The 15969-nt window shown below is 42.9% G+C and overlaps 1 protein-coding gene across 1 annotated transcript in view; it reads left to right on the plus strand.

Annotated features, from left to right (window-relative positions):
* Positions 1–13440, plus strand: part of LOC135109472 (uncharacterized protein K02A2.6-like) — a 33907-nt gene extending 20467 nt beyond the window's left edge. The window contains exon 4 of the mRNA XM_064020851.1: positions 13301–13440. The gene's annotated coding sequence lies outside the window, so the exon portion shown is untranslated. The remainder of the gene's footprint in view (positions 1–13300) is intronic.
* The last annotated feature ends 2529 nt before the right edge of the window (positions 13441–15969 follow it).

Raw genomic sequence — 15969 nt, forward strand, 5'->3', positions numbered from 1 at the left:
TCCTCCGTTTCCTCTACTCTCCAACCATTTCATTCCTCCTATTAGGATTCTTACAAATTTTTTTTTTTTTTTTATGCCATCTTTAGCGTTTACCTCCAGAAAGGTTATAGACCTTGTGAAGCCCTTATTGTTTGCTGCAGCTGTGCTTCCGTGTTTGCATCTTGCATCTTGCTCTTACAACAATGTCTAATAACATTTACCGATCTCTCCTTTTGCTGTAAGTTTATGTGCATGCTACATTTATGTCTCTTGAGATATTTCTTAAGGAAAATTTGATGAATGTGTATGGGTGATTAGTACATTTAAATCCCAGGCCATTTAAATTTTCACGTTTTAGTTTTTTATTCTTTTATATTTGATCTATATCTTACTTTGTTACTTTCATCTTTTATCTTAACATTAATAGTATTTTCAGGCAATTTTACAATTCGGGCCCATATGACCTTAGTTGTTGCGGCGACACGCAATAATTTTTTTTTTTTAATCACTTCACTTGGCTTTCTCCTAGGATGTTCCGGCAGTAAGGTTCCTGTTTGTAAGAACGGTAACTCATTGCTAATAAGCAACGTTTAAACCTCACCCATAAGATAGTATCGTCCTTCTGGAGGAAGTGGCAACATGGTTACTCCCTTATGTTCCTGATCAAGAAAAATGGCACATAGACAATTTTTTTTTAAAAAAGAGTTGGAGACATTGTCTTTGTACAAGATAATAAAAATGTGAGAGGGAAGTGAAAATGAGCACATATTGTAAAATCAGATCCAGACACACGGTAAAGTGCCAGTATCCGTTATAAAGTGCAGAAACACAGAAAAAAAAAAAAAAATGGGAGAGAGATATTATTATGATCAGTGATCTGATCATGGTAGTAATTTTGACAGCTGAAGAGCACAGCACATAAATTGAATAGGAGTGGAAATTTGTATGTCTGATTCAATGTGCTAGAGGCATCTGCAAAAGGTTCTGCATCTGCTAAATGGGGGAACCTGAGAAGGTATTATTCTGATTTTCCTTGAAATGACTAATACTTCCATGTCAGAGATCTGTCTCTGTGTGCTAAACGCATAACAGAGGTGATAGGGTCTGGCATGGAGGCGTACATTCTTCACTCTTTCTCTCGACCTAAACTTTCCAAACCTTGGTTTAACACAGCCTTTTCTCGTGCTATACATGATACAGAGGTGGCCTACAGAAGGTACTTGAATCTTCCATCACCTGAATTTCATGTATTTTATATTTCTCCCCAGATAATGCCAAGTCTGTTTCCAAAGTAGCCAAAAACTCCTTCATTAATAGAAAGTGCCAAATTCTTTTAAGATCTAACTCCCCTCGTGATTTCTGGCACCTAGCCAAAACATTTCCAATAATTTTGCTTCTTCATCTTTCTCTCCTTTATTTCAACCTGATGACACCACTGCCCTCTCATCTGTTTCTAAAGCTGAACTTTTCAAAGCTCATACCTATGCTAAAAATTCTACATTGAATGATTCAAGGCTTATCCCTCCCTCTCCTCCATCCTCTGACTACTTCAAGGTACCCATTAAGATCCTTCGTAGTGATGTTTTCCATGCCCTCGCTGGCCTGAACCCTCGTAAGTTTTATGGACCTGACAGGGTCCCTCCTATTGTTCTCTGAAACTGTGCCTCTGTGCTTGCACTTTACCTAGTCAAAGTCTTCAACTCTGTCTATCAATATCTACCTTTCCTTCTTGCTAGAAATTTGCCTACATTCAGCCAGTTCATAAAATTGATAATAGCTCTAATCCCTCAAACTACAGTCCTGTTGTTTTAAAATTCCTGCCTCTTTTAAGTTTTTGAATCTAACTTCAACAGAAAGATTCTTAAATATTTATGACTTCACAACCTTTTGTATATCTGATCGCCAGCATGGGTTCTGTCGAGGCTGCTGTATTGGTCATCTTCTGGTTTTCCTTATTTTTAGGGATTTTGGTAAAACATTTGCTGTTGCCTTATATATATATATATATATATATATATATATATATATATATATATATATATATATATATATATATATATATATATATATATATATATATATATATATATAGAGAGAGAGAGAGAGAGAGAGAGAGAGAGAGAGAGAGAGAGAGAGAGAGAGAGAGATTTTGATAGAATCTGGCACAAAGCTTTGATTTCCAAACTACGCACCCATGGCTTCTAGCCTCTCTGTAACTTCATCTGAAGTTTTCTTTCTGACCGTTCTATTGCTGCTATGGTAAACGGTCCCACCCTTGTACACTGAACATCTTCAGTCTGTCCTTTACTTATAATGTAAGCTAGAAACTTATGTCATCTCTATCTAAATAGCTTTTATGAAGCTATTTAGATAATCTTCGCCGGTTTTTCTCATCCCCCCAAAAAACTGGTAACTCGGTATAAGGGTCCATGTATGGAGTATGTTTCACATATAAGGGGAAGTTCCACTCATAACGCTCTTTTTGACAGAATGGAATCAAAAGTTTTTCGTCTTATCACCTCCTCTCCTCTAACTGACTGTCTTCAGCCTCTCTCGCAGCAATGTTGCTATCTTCTACGTTATTTTCATGCTAACTGCTCTTCTGATCCTGCAAAATGAATGCCTCTCTTCTTCCTGCGACCTCGCTGCACAAGACTTTCTTCCTTCTCTCACCTCCATTCTGTCCGCTTCTCTAATGCAAGAGTTAATCAGTATTCTCAATCACTAATCCCTTTCTTTGGTAAACTTTGGAACTCTCTGCCTGCTTCTGTATTTCCTCTATATGACATGAATTCTTTAATGAGGGATGTTTCAAGGTACTTATCCTCTGCTATTTGATCATTCTATTTAATATTTAAGTGGCCTGCTTTATTCAAATTGTTGTTTCCCTAGGCCAGTGAGTCTCTTAAAAATAAAAAAAAGTAAATAAAGTAAATAAATAAATAAATAAACAAATAGATAATAAAATAAAATAAAACTTCATTTCAGCGGGAGGGAGGTGTTCTTGAGATTTTTTAGACGAAAATTCAGAAATGTAAATAGGTAATTCAATTTCTTTATATATGCATTGTATTTGGCGTTTTTTTTTTTTTTACATAGGAGGGACACTGGCTAAGGGAAACAAAAGTCTAAAAAAAAACAAAAAAAAGCCCACTGAGATGCCGGTCCTTGAATAGCGTAAGAAGCGCTAGTCAAAAATTGAAGGATAAGTGTCATGAAACTTCCCTCTTTAAGGAGTTCAGGTCATAGAAAGGTAATAGGAAGGTGAAAAATACAAAAGCAGGCAGGGAGCTCCAGAGTTTACCAGAGAAAAGGAATGAATGACTGAGAATGCTGGTTAACTCTTGCATTAAAGAGGTGGACAGAAGAGGGGTGAGAGAAAGAAGAAAATCTTGTGCAGTGAGGCTGCGAGAGGAGCGGAAGCATGCAGTTAGCAAGATCAGAAGAGAAGTTAGCATGAAAACAGTGGTAGAAGATAGCAAGAAATGCAACATTGCGGTGATGAGAAAGAGGCTGAAGACAGGAGAGTAGTTGATGAGACGAAAAGCTTTTGATTCCACCCTGTCTAAAAGAGCGGTATGAGTGAAACCCCCCCCCACACGTGAAGCATACTCCATACATGGACGGATAAGGTCCTTGTACAGAGTTAGCTGGTGTGGGGGGAGGGGTGAGAAAAACTGGCAGAGACGTCTCAGAACACCTAACTTCATAGAAGCTGTTTTAGCTAGAAATGAGATGTAAAGTTTCCAGTTTATATTATAAGAAAAAAGACAGACCGAGGATGTTCAGTGTAGAAGAGGGGAACAGGTGAGTGTCATTAAAGAAGAGGGGATAGTTGTCTAGAAGGTTGTGTCAAGTTGATAGATGGAAGAACTGAGTTTTTGAGGCATTGAACAATACCAAGTTTGCTCTATCCCCGATCAGAAATTTTAGAGAGACCAGAAGTCAGGCGTTCTGTTGCTTTCCTGCATGAACTGTTTACTACCTGAAGGGTTGGACATCTATGAAAAGACATGGAAAATTGCAGGGTGGTATCATCAGCGTAGGAGTGGATAGGTCAAGAACTTTGATTTAGAAGATCATTGATGAATAATAGGAAGAGAGTAGGTGACAGGAAAGAACCCTGAGAAACACCACTGTTAATAGATTTAAGAAAAGAACAGTGACCCTCTACCACAGCAGCAATAGAACGATCAGAAAGGAAACTTGAGATGAAGTTACAGAGAGAAGGATAGAAGCTGTAAGAGGTTAGTTTGGAAATTAAAGCTTTGTGCCAGACTCTATCAAAAGCTTTAGATATGTCTAATGCAACAGCAAAAGTTTTACCAAAATCTCTAAAACAGGATGACCAAGACTCGGCAAGGAAAGCCAGAAGATCACCAGTAGAGTGGTCTTGACGGAACCCATACACAGATAGAAAGCTGTGAAGTGATAGATGTTTAAGAATCTTTCTGTTGTGGATAGATTAAAAAAACTTTAAACAGGCAGGAAATTAAAGCAATAGGACGGTAGTTTGAGGGATTAGAACGGTCACCCTTTTTTAGGAACAGGCTGAATGTAGGCATCCTTCCAGCAAGAAGGAAAGGTAAATGTTGATATAGTTGAAAGAGTTTCACTAGGCAAGGTGCAAGCATGGAGGCGCAGTTTTGGAGAGCAATAGTAGGGACCCCATCAGGTCCATTACCCTTCCGATGGTTTAGGCCAGCGAAGGCATGGAAAACATCATTGCAAAGAATTTTAATAGGTAGTATGAAGTTGTCAAAGCGTGGAGGAGAGGGAGAAACAAGCCCTGAATCGTCCAAGGTAGAGTTTTTAGTAAAGGTCTGAGCGAAGAGTTCAGCTTTAGAGGTAGATGTGATAGCAGTGGTGCATCTGGTTGAAATAAAAGAAGGAAAGAAGAAGAAGCAAAGTTATTGGAGATGTTTTTGGCTAGATGCCAGAAGTCACGAGGGGAATTAGATTTTGAAAGATTTTGACACTTTCTATAAATGAAGGAATTTTTGGATAGTTGGATAACAGACTTGGCATGGTTCTGGGCAAAGATATAAAGTTCATGAGATTTTGGTGACGGAAGCTCAAGTACCTTTTGTAGGCCACCTCTCTATCATGCATAGCACGAGAACAGGCTGTGTTGAACCAATGTTTGGAAGATTTAGCTTGAGAAAGAGTGAAGAATGTATGCCTTCATGCCGGACACTATCACTTCTGTTATGCGCTCCGCACACAGAGACGGAAAATCAGCAAAATACCTCCTCAGGTACCCCCAACTAGCAGAGACAAAACGCCAGAGGCACCTCCGCTTAAGAGGGATCCTGAGGAGGGATTGGAGCAATAGGACGAGACACAGATATGATATTGTGATCGGAGGAGCCTAACAGAGAAGAGAGGATAACAGCATAAGCAGAAGGGTTAGAGGTTAGGAAAAGGTCAAGAATGTTGGGCGTATCTCCAAGACGGTCAGGAATATAAGTAGGGTTTTGCACCAATTGCTTTAGGTCGTGGAGGATAGCAAGGTTGAAGGCTAGTTCACCAAGATAGTCAGTGAAGAGAGAGGGAAGCCAAAGGTGGTAGTGAACAATGAAGTCTCCAAGAATGGAGATCTCTGCAAATGGGAAGAGAGTCAGAATGTGCTCCACTTTCGAAGTTAAGTAGTCAAAGAATTTCATATAAGAGTTCGGTGAGAGGTATACAGCAGAGATAAATTTACTTTGAGAGTGACTTTGCAGTCGTAACCAGATGGTGGTAAACTCAGAAGATTCAAGAACGTGGGCACGAGAGGAGGTTAAGTCACTGCGCACATAAATGGAACATCCAGTTTTGGATTGAAAGTGAGGATAGAGAAAGTAGGAGGGAACAGAAAAGGGGCTACTGTCAGTTGCCTCAGACACCTGTGTTTCAGTAAGGAAAAGAAAATGAGGTTTAGCAGAGGAGAGATGATGTTCTACAGATTGAAAATTAGATCTAAGACCGCAAATGTTGCAGAAGTTAATGAAGAAAAGATGAGAGGGTTGTCAAGACACTTTGGGTCGATAGCAAAAGAACAGTCCGACCTGGGGACATTTGTGGTCCCCTCCTCAGATGGGGACTCCGAGGGTAGTGTAAGAGTCGCCATGAAAACTTTGAATTTTGAGTGAAGGATGTGTGTGTGTAATTAGGTGCTTGTAGTTTTGTGTGAAGGAAGAGCGTTGTCTTTAGAAGGCAGGTTGTGACTGTCCCTTTGTATTGTAAGACACAAAGGGAAACGTTGAGTGAGGTTACAGCTGGTTTTAATGAAAAGTTCACAGCACCCCCTGATCCAGTGTCTTAGACCTCACTGGGAGTAATTATCGTTTCGGCAGGTGCCTACTGCCTCCTTCTGTGAATTTGGCCGAAAATTTTATCCTTGTAAGAGTAATAGAGTAAATGCATTGTTTATAGTTATTGATTTGTGTATTAGTTGTTATCATTATGTGATTAGCTCTTGTACGCCGTGGACCAATTTTTATGGCCTGCCTATCGTTTAGGTAGCTGGCAGTCGTCGCTGGTATGGGCCTGGCAGCCGTGTGTTTCTGTGTAAGTTAAAATGTACTTGTGATATGATCCAAATTAAGTGGATATGGCGAGTCACGGGAGCAGTGATACGCAAGTGGGTGTGCGCATCCACTTAATCCTTTATGGTAGTGGTCGTATCCGGGCGGTCATTTATTTTCTTTTGTCCATTAACAAACCTATCTGTGTTGAAATGTTCCCTCAGGTTCACTGAATTTTCACTTTGCCGCTCAATAAAGTATTGTAACAAGCTCACGATTCATTGTAAATGAGGCAACATCTCTGCATGTTTCTGAATAGGGTGACCGCTCTACTCCTTCAAAATATACACGTATTATTTCGATTTCTTGTCTTCCTAAAATCTGAATCTTTTTCCAACAGGAAGACTTTCAAACATTTATCACTTCACATTATTATATTTAAACGTCTGTATGGCAGTATAAGTTTCATCATAGACGCTACTGGAGATCTAACTTTTCTCACTGAATCTTGTTCATTCATTTTAATTCCCAACCTACCGTCTCATAATTTATATCCTTCTCTATATAACTCCATCTCAGGTTTCCTCTCTGACTGTTCTCTTGTTGTGATAGCAGGTCATTCTTCCAAGTATACTTAAGGGGAAGGAACGCCTGTTGCTCTTAGAGGTGACATTCATATTTGTCTGATCCTCATGATTTTTGGTGTGTATGTACCTTAGTACCTACAAAAGCAAATTCCCAATTTTCGCTGAAATTCGCCGATTAGTTTTGTAATTTTTTTTTTAAGCAAAAAAGTGACATTGAAAAAATTTCTTCTCACTTGTTTTTCATTCAATTGCTATAAAATTTAGTGTCGATAATATACATGTATCTTCACTTCCTCAAAGATAGATTTTTTGTTAAACATTTCATTTTGAAATAAAAACTAAAAATTTTTTCTTCAAACTTTTTCAATAAAAAAAAAAAAAATCTAGCACAGTATGAAGAGCTTCTTTGAAAATCGATCTTTGGGCAAAAATAGCCCGTTCTTTCCTCTTTCCAACAATACCTTTACATCTCCATTATCTTGTAGGACAACGAAGGAGAAACGCTTGATGCATGAAAAACTTAAGTTTTAAGATACGAACCGTTTTCTTCTGGGAAGTGTGTAATTCCATATGGTGGGTTTTTCTGGTAAAATTTTATATGCATTAAGAAAAAAAAAAAAAAAAATTATATATATATATATATATATATATATATATATATATATATATATATATATATATATATATATATATATATATATATATATATATATATATATATATATATATAACAAAAAGGAAATCATCGTTTATGATCATATTCAGGGCTGATTGGCACCTGGTCCTCTCTTGTATGATAAGATATTACTCACTTGCAGGTGAGTTTATCAGAGGGCGCCACCCTCCTCTTTGTCGCCAGGATCATTAGCAGCTGCCTGGCTGGTAGTCTTCACTTTCTTCTCTTGAATGGGGTTTCTTTTCGGTCCTCTTCTGTACAGTTGTTCTGCTTTCTTGAATGCCTAACCCAGCTAAAGTGTTTCGTGAGGCACCAAATCCAAGTAAACTTGGATTCAAGTACCCGATTGTGATCTAATACAGTCAGAGTGGCAACAAATGTAACTCTTTTGGTCGCAATATACTTAGTTTTGCTGCATTCAGCCCATAGATTAGAATGCTATGGTGGTGGTGGTGAAACAAAGGCAGCGTGTGGTGGCGACTTGTTGCCACAACGCAAGTCCTCTTGATTATTTTTCTTTTCCCTCATCTTTGCCGCATCTATCTGTGCACGCTTTGCCTTATTATAACGAGGCATGCTTCCAAATATAAATTAAAATGAAGCAGCTTTAGATAGTAGAGCACACACACTGACGTCTGGCAGGACTGACCGCAGTGGCCAGCCTTCCTCTGAGTCCCTCGTGGCTCATCAGTGATGTTGCTAACTGAAGCTCCACATATATTAAAACAAGAAAACACTGAAAAAAAAAAAAAAACTGCTTTAAAATTATCACCAGATGACCAGAAGCCAGATGACCGAACACTTGGCAAGCACGTGGCGCGCGGGGCATTTAAAGCCCTTTAATAATGATAACTAAAGGCGATCTAAAAATATAAGGAATAATGGTATCAACTTGTGGTTTTCACAAAAAAACGCCAGACATGTTAAGGATGATTATGATGTTAATAACTCAACTCAACTCTGAGTCGAAAAATGTATTTTTCTAAGGAGTTCCCTCCCCTTACAAGGTCCTTCCTCTATACTCTCATCCAATCTTTATCACTCATCAGTCATCTAAATCCAACTCGTTGATCTATCCTTTCATACGCTGCACTTTTCCACGTTTTTTCCTATTCCTCCATTTATCAAGTCCACACAACCTGCCAGATAACTATACCCTATATTTCATTGACACAATTGGAGATATCACGACTTCTAGTTCATACTCTCAGCCGCTAGATGTCTGTAGTGTCGTTCTTGTAGAAAATAGGATGTGGACAACTTGAAATCTCTCTTTTTATGAATATTTTTCTATATACTTATAGTCATTGTATTTTTCTCATTCTTTCTCTCCATGTTTGAATATTATATATATGCAGTCTATCCATTTACTATATACATTGTTCAGTACGATAACTGAGAGTCCTTTACTATGTTTACTGGCAGCCATTAATGGATGTTTCCAATTTTTTTCTTGAATCAGATTTATAGACTGCCACAACACATACAAACACAGTCATCACCTCCAGTTTTGTTATTGTTGATAGATATACATGTTGATCGAAATACAGTTCTTTTTCTGAGAGTTCACCGCTTAAAACTATACAATAATGCGCCTGGCAGCGTGACAGGATTCTAAGAATCTGACTGTTTCATAATGTATGCCATTATTTCAATAGTCACTGACTCTGATATGTGTTTTCTTTACGTTATTTGACCTAAGTATAATGTCTTGTTGCATGCATTGCCTTTTCTGCAAGAGCTGGCTTTTCTAATGTATGTAAAAGCTCTCTTTATGGGATTTCTTGTATTACTTTTTAGGTATATATTATATAAAATTATATTGTTACAACCACAGTTCCCAGCCCCTTCACAAAGCTGCCGCACCCGGATTAGCTTCCCTGAAACACTTGATACATGGACTCAGTGCAGGGCCCATATATATATATATATATATATATATATATATATATATATATATATATATATATATATATATATATATATATATATATATATATATATATATATTGTAACGCCCGGGTATTATTGTTGTTTAGTCTAAGTTGCCTTTATTTCTTTCTGTGGGATTGAGTGTGTGACGTGCGTGTGTGTGTGTCAGCTGTGCCTGGTGTCTGGCAGTGGTGCATGGATGGCGGGAGAGAAGTCGCGTGACTGCAGTGACTGGGCAGTGTGTTGTTGGCCCCGCTCTGGATAACTTGTCTTTGCGTGTCCTCCGTGCCGAGTGCCTGTTGCGTGAGCCTGAAGAGTTTGACTGTCCCTGCCTGTGTCTGTAACTGCCTGTAACTAACGGAACTAGTAAAGGAAGAAAGTGTTGCCCACTGTTTGTCTACCCGCTCTGTCTGGCTGTGCGTGAATCACGTGGGACGTGGTACCCTTAGCATCTCTTGTCTAGCCTGCTGGTGTTCCCGAGTGCTGTCCTGACTGTCGGGGAATTGTGGGCATCTACGGGAGTGCTGAGGTTTGTGCTTTCGTAACAATGGTGTCAGGAGTGGGATGCTAAGTGTGTGCTCGTACAGACCTACGTGACTCGAGTGGAGAAACCATGACAGACAAGGTGGTAGACAAAATGGCGGGCGAGAGTGGTGCTGCTGACCAGTGTGAGGGACTGAGTGGGTCTAGTCACGACTCTAGTGATGCTGGTGACGAGAAGCCCACCCAGATGGACCTCCTCATGTCCCAACTGGCGAGTATGGCTCAGAAGCAGGAGGAAAGGCACGAGCAAACCGTGGCAACACAAGCTGCCCAAACTGAACGACTGATGGAAGCCCTGCAAAGCAGCCTAGGTTCTCTGAGGGCTGAAACGCAGGCGTATACTGATCGCTCGTGTGAGGCAGTGAAACAGGAGGTAAAAAGTGAACTCCAAGCCTTGCGGGAAGAGGTGGCAGACCTGCGTGAGGGCGCGAGTGTTTGGCGGCAGGGCGCGTGGCCGCCACGTGGCGTCTTGGCGGGAGGTGTACAGCTGCCCGCAACCCCCGCCTGGCCTCCCGTGACTAGCCCAGGACCTGAAGGGAGTGTGGCCTCAGCCCCACCTGCTGTTGGGGGCCTTGGATGGGGCCCTGTGGGGGAAGCAGGTCCTTGGGAAGCACCCGAGATGGCCGTTGGGGGCTGGCCGCCCACCCGGGACAGGAGGGGAGGGCTTAGCCTGCCCCCTACACCGCCGGGCTCACCTCCCCGTGCCGCCTCCCCGCCCCCGAGCCCTAAGGCAGCCCGCTCGTCACCTCGTCACGTGAGACGCAAGCCAGCGGAGTACGATGGTAAGGTCAGCTGGGAGTCTTACGTCGCCCAGTTCGATATGCTGGCCTTGGCCCAGGGCTGGGGGGAGGCAGAGAAGGCCCTGCAACTAGCGACAGCGCTGCGAGGCCCGGCGTTGGAAGTGCTGGGTCATCTCCCTGCCAGCCAGCGCACCTCATACGCAGCAGTGTCCGAAACTTTGCGGCGACGTTTCGGACACCGTCATCAGGCGGAGGTATACCGCGCCCAGCTTAAGAAGAGGACGCGAGAGAAGGACGAAACCCTTTCCCAGCTGGCGCAGGACGTAGAAGGGCTGGTGAGGAGGGCGTATCCAAGCGCGGCCGAGGACATGGTCGTTGTTCTGGCGCGCGACGCGTTCGTAGACGCCCTCCAGGACCACCAGCTCCAAATCTATGTGAAGCAGGCACACCCAGCTGACGTGCAGGTGGCGTTGGCACGGGCTATGGAGTTTGAGGCCTTCCTACAGACGACGACCAGCCTCTCTTCTCTTGCCCAGCCTCGCGGTGAGGTACGGGGCCGGAAGGCGAAGGTGAAGCACAAGGCGGCGTCACGGGAGGCGAGCCCGTCCGAGTTCGCCGGCCGCTGTTGGGGCTGCAGTGAGAGAGGCCATAGACGCAGCCAATGTCCGAGGGGACGAGGGACGCGCTCCCTCGATCGGCCTAACTCCAAAGCCTTCCAGACGTGCTGCGCCGCATGCGGCAAATCGGGCCACCGCTCCAGCGCCTCCCCCAAGCCCAAGGAGGTTGCTGAGGCGGGAAACAGCAGCGGGCTGGAGGAGGGGGCGACCTCACAGCCTGCCAAGGTGCCAATGCCCCGTGCTGTGTAAAGTGCCACCTCACCGTCAGCGCAGTGCAGGTACGAGGTGCGGTTGATGGAAGGCCTTGCTGCATGACCATTGACAGCGGGGCTGAGCGCACCATCGTGCAGCGGAGGCTGGTAAGTGCTGAGTGGCTCCCGTGCACCGTGGACAGGCTGTGTGGAGTAACGGGGGACTGCATGCCGTTGCAAGGCCCAGTAGACGTTCGAATAAGTGTCGGCAGCGCGGAGGTGAACCTGCCCGTGTATGTTGCCGAGCTGGAGGAAGAGTGTCTGCTGGGTTACGACTACCTGAAGAAGACCAGGGCCTGCGTAGACTTTGGACGGAAGGTGATAAAGGTATGTGGATACGATGTGCCTTTCCTTCCGGAGGTCGGCCGGTCGGAGGTAGTGACGACACGGCGGATGCAGTTGGCCCCGCGCTCTGAGTGTCGAGTACAGTGTCGACTCGCACGGCCGATGCAGAGCACGGAGGGCCTAGTGGAACCAGCCAGCGACTGTCGACTGGCTGACGGAGTGGCGGTCGGAAGGAGCCTCGTGCAAGCGGGGGAGAAGGTAGTCACTGTCTTACTGGCTAACTTCTCCGACGAGGCTCGCAACATACCCGCCGGAACAGCGGTGGGCGAGTGCGTGGAGGTGCAGCGTGCCGAGGCACCGCCGCAGGGTGAGAAGGCGGCCGAGGGAGCCCCGCTGCCGAGCTTCCTGGAGGATCTAGCGACCCGGAGACAGCTGTCACCACCCCCAGCGAGCCAGAGGAGGCCGAGGCTGAGGAGTCAGGGGTGGGCGACGGCCGCGACTCAGAGCCAGCAGAGGAACCTCAGCCCCACTCGGCCGCGCAGGGACAGACGCCGCCCACGGCGTTATGATGATTTTGTGTTGATTGACTCTGAGGGAGAGATATAAGGAGAGGCAAGGTCGGGTCGACCTTTTTGTAAAGGAGGGGGTGATGTAACGCCCGGGTATTATTGTTGTTTAGTCTAAGTTGCCTTTATTTCTTTCTGTGGGATTGAGTGTGTGACGTGCGTGTGTGTGTGTCAGCTGTGCCTGGTGTCTGGCAGTGGTGCATGGATGGCGGGAGAGAAGTCGCGTGACTGCAGTGACTGGGCAGTGTGTTGTTGGCCCCGCTCTGGATAACTTGTCTTTGCGTGTCCTCCGTGCCGAGTGCCTGTTGCGTGAGCCTGAAGAGTTTGACTGTCCCTGCCTGTGTCTGTAACTGCCTGTAACTAACGGAACTAGTAAAGGAAGAAAGTGTTGCCCACTGTTTGTCTACCCGCTCTGTCTGGCTGTGCGTGAATCACGTGGGACGTGGTACCCTTAGCATCTCTTGTCTAGCCTGCTGGTGTTCCCGAGTGCTGTCCTGACTGTCGGGGAATTGTGGGCATCTACGGGAGTGCTGAGGTTTGTGCTTTCGTAACAATATATATAAGAAATCTTACAGAAAGGAAAATAAAGTTATTTTTATTTTTTCTTCTATTTAGGCATGCTGAAAGCATCGATTAGAAGGATAACCGGCATGACTTCGAAAAGCTTGGAGATGGATGTCACAATTGAGGATTTGTCTGACGAGAAAATATCTGTCCTAAAGGCTCGTGGATATGGCAAGTTTCAACGCCTCGTCCTCACTGAGCCGGGCGGTGCCGTCTATCCACACGAGTAAGTACTAACTAATCCTCATTAATGATGTCGTATGATGTTATAAATCTGCTGTTTAAAGACATCAAAACTGTCATAAGTACCCAAAGCATGTGCATCAGGTCCTGCTTCAAGATGACTACGTCATACATTCCATTGCGTTACAATGCATTGCTGCACCAAGGCACATATTTGACTCTTCCACTATGAAGAGATGCATAATATTGACTAGTCAGTCATTGCTGGTAACATCACCAATTAACAGACTGGAAATCCATGTCAACTGAATGACATCATGATTATGAAAAGCTTGCAGGATTCGTGAATTATCTGATGTAGAAAGGTAGTCTACCAGCAACGTTCGCTCAACTTGTCTCTGCCACGCAATTCTTCTTATTTCTTTCTCTACCAGTAGCCAATTCTGTGAACACAAAATTGTATTCTTGGACACTAAAGTCTTGAAATGTTTCTTTTCAGGTACCGGCAGCTGTCTCAGGCCTACCACAATTTTCATTTTAGGAGTGATGACATCGTGGTGATGTCCTACCCGCGGAGTGGCTCCACCTGGACTCGTGAGATCTTGTGGGCAATGGTTAACTTGGATCGCCTTCACCTGGCTGAGAACCACCATGTCAACACCCGTGTTTTTCCAATTCATTATGTAAGATCTGTAAAAAAAAAAAGTAAATATTCGCAAGTCTTAGCAATCTGTAATATATATATATATATATATATATATATATATATATATATATATATATATATATATATATATATATATATATATATATATATATATATATATATATACAGTAAGATTATGAAACTAGTGATTTCGTGAAATCCCTAGAACTTTCAGAGAATTCGTGAAATTACTGTTTCACTTAGGGACTTCATGAAATTACTAAAATATTTAGGGATTTCATGTATTTACTGGTTTCACTGTAAACCCTCGTCACCTCAAAGCATCGTCATGAGTAAACAAAATGTACAGCCATGGCTGATAATCCTTGAGCAGATGGTGGTGAATAACTAGACAGGGTGCACGAACAAGTAGATCTTTCAAACCACTCTCAACTTAGAGATGGAGTGGTCGGAACTTCAGTGGTTCGAAAATTTGCTTCTAGAATCGGAATTTCAGTGGTTCGAAAACGTGCTTCTAGACATGTCAGACTCGCCGCGGACGTTGGACAGGTAAGCGTGCTTCTTCTTTACTCCGCACTTAAGTATTATTTCATGTTATTTTTCCATGTTATTTATGTTATTTCTCATTTTGTATAGAGCTTACACAGTTGTACAGTGTAAATAATGATGCGCTGCCTAGTGAACAGGTGTACACCTGCTATTGTGTGGTGAAGGGTTACAACTTACTATTAAAGGCCAGTGTTAACTTTAAGTGATTGTGTCTGCCTTAACCCCAAGTTTGACTGCAAGTGTGGCATAACACATATTAACACAATTAACCTACGTATAACAAGGGTACTTTTGATTATCACTTGAACTTTACACAATTTGTTACTTGAACTTTACACAGTTTGTTTATTCAGTTTGTTTGTTTCAGATTGCTTTTGAAACACAACCAAAGCTAAATACTGGGACGGTAGAGCATGCTGAATCAGTCTATTCTTGCAGTGCAAAATGGCACAACCTAAAGAGTCTAGCTTTGAGACAAAATTCAAGAAAATGTTATTTGATGAATATGCAGTGTCAGAAATATCTTATTCCTAAAGTGGATTATTATAAAACCATTGATGATTTGAAAGCAGTAGCTGAAGTTTCCACTATCAAGTCATGTCACCAATACTACATTCTTAACAAATATGAAGTACTTTTGTGTGGTGATGTGGAGAAACTTATCAAGAAGAGAAAGTCACCAGAAGATCGCCCAATCTACTATGCCACTATAGAAGATACCTATGACATAATCAACAAAGCTCACATTGAAACTGGCCATGGCGGTCGTGACAGAATGTTGAAGCACCTTGGACAGAAATATGCCAACATAACTGATGCTGTTGAACTCTTTAAGTCATATTGCTGTGTGTGTCAAGAGAAGAAGAAACGTCCCAAGACTACTGGTGTTGTTGTAATGCCTATTCTGTCTAGTGAGTTAACTCCCGTATCAAGTTGACCTGGTTGATTTGCAGTCATCTCCACAAGAACAGTTCAAGTGGATTATGGTTTATCAGTGTCACCTTACAAAATTCGTCATACAAAGACCTCTGACTTCTAAGAGAGCTGCAGAAGTGGCATTTCAACTTTTGGATATATTCCTCCTCTTTGAAGCACCAGCCAACCTCCAGAGTGACAGTGGTTCAGAATTTACAGCTCAGGTTATTACAGAACTAAAGCAGTTGTGGCCTCAGCTCAAACTAGTTCATGGCAAATCCAGGCATCCGCAAAGCCAGGGCTCTGTGGAAAGAGCAAATGCTGATATCAAAGACATTCTAGTGGCATGGATGAATGACAATAACACGCAGGACTGGACAGTTGGAGTTAAATTCGATCAGTGACA

The sequence above is a fragment of the Scylla paramamosain genome, chromosome 19, assembly GCF_035594125.1.
Source record: "Scylla paramamosain isolate STU-SP2022 chromosome 19, ASM3559412v1, whole genome shotgun sequence".
In the NCBI taxonomy this organism is placed as follows: Eukaryota; Metazoa; Arthropoda; class Malacostraca; order Decapoda; family Portunidae; genus Scylla; species Scylla paramamosain.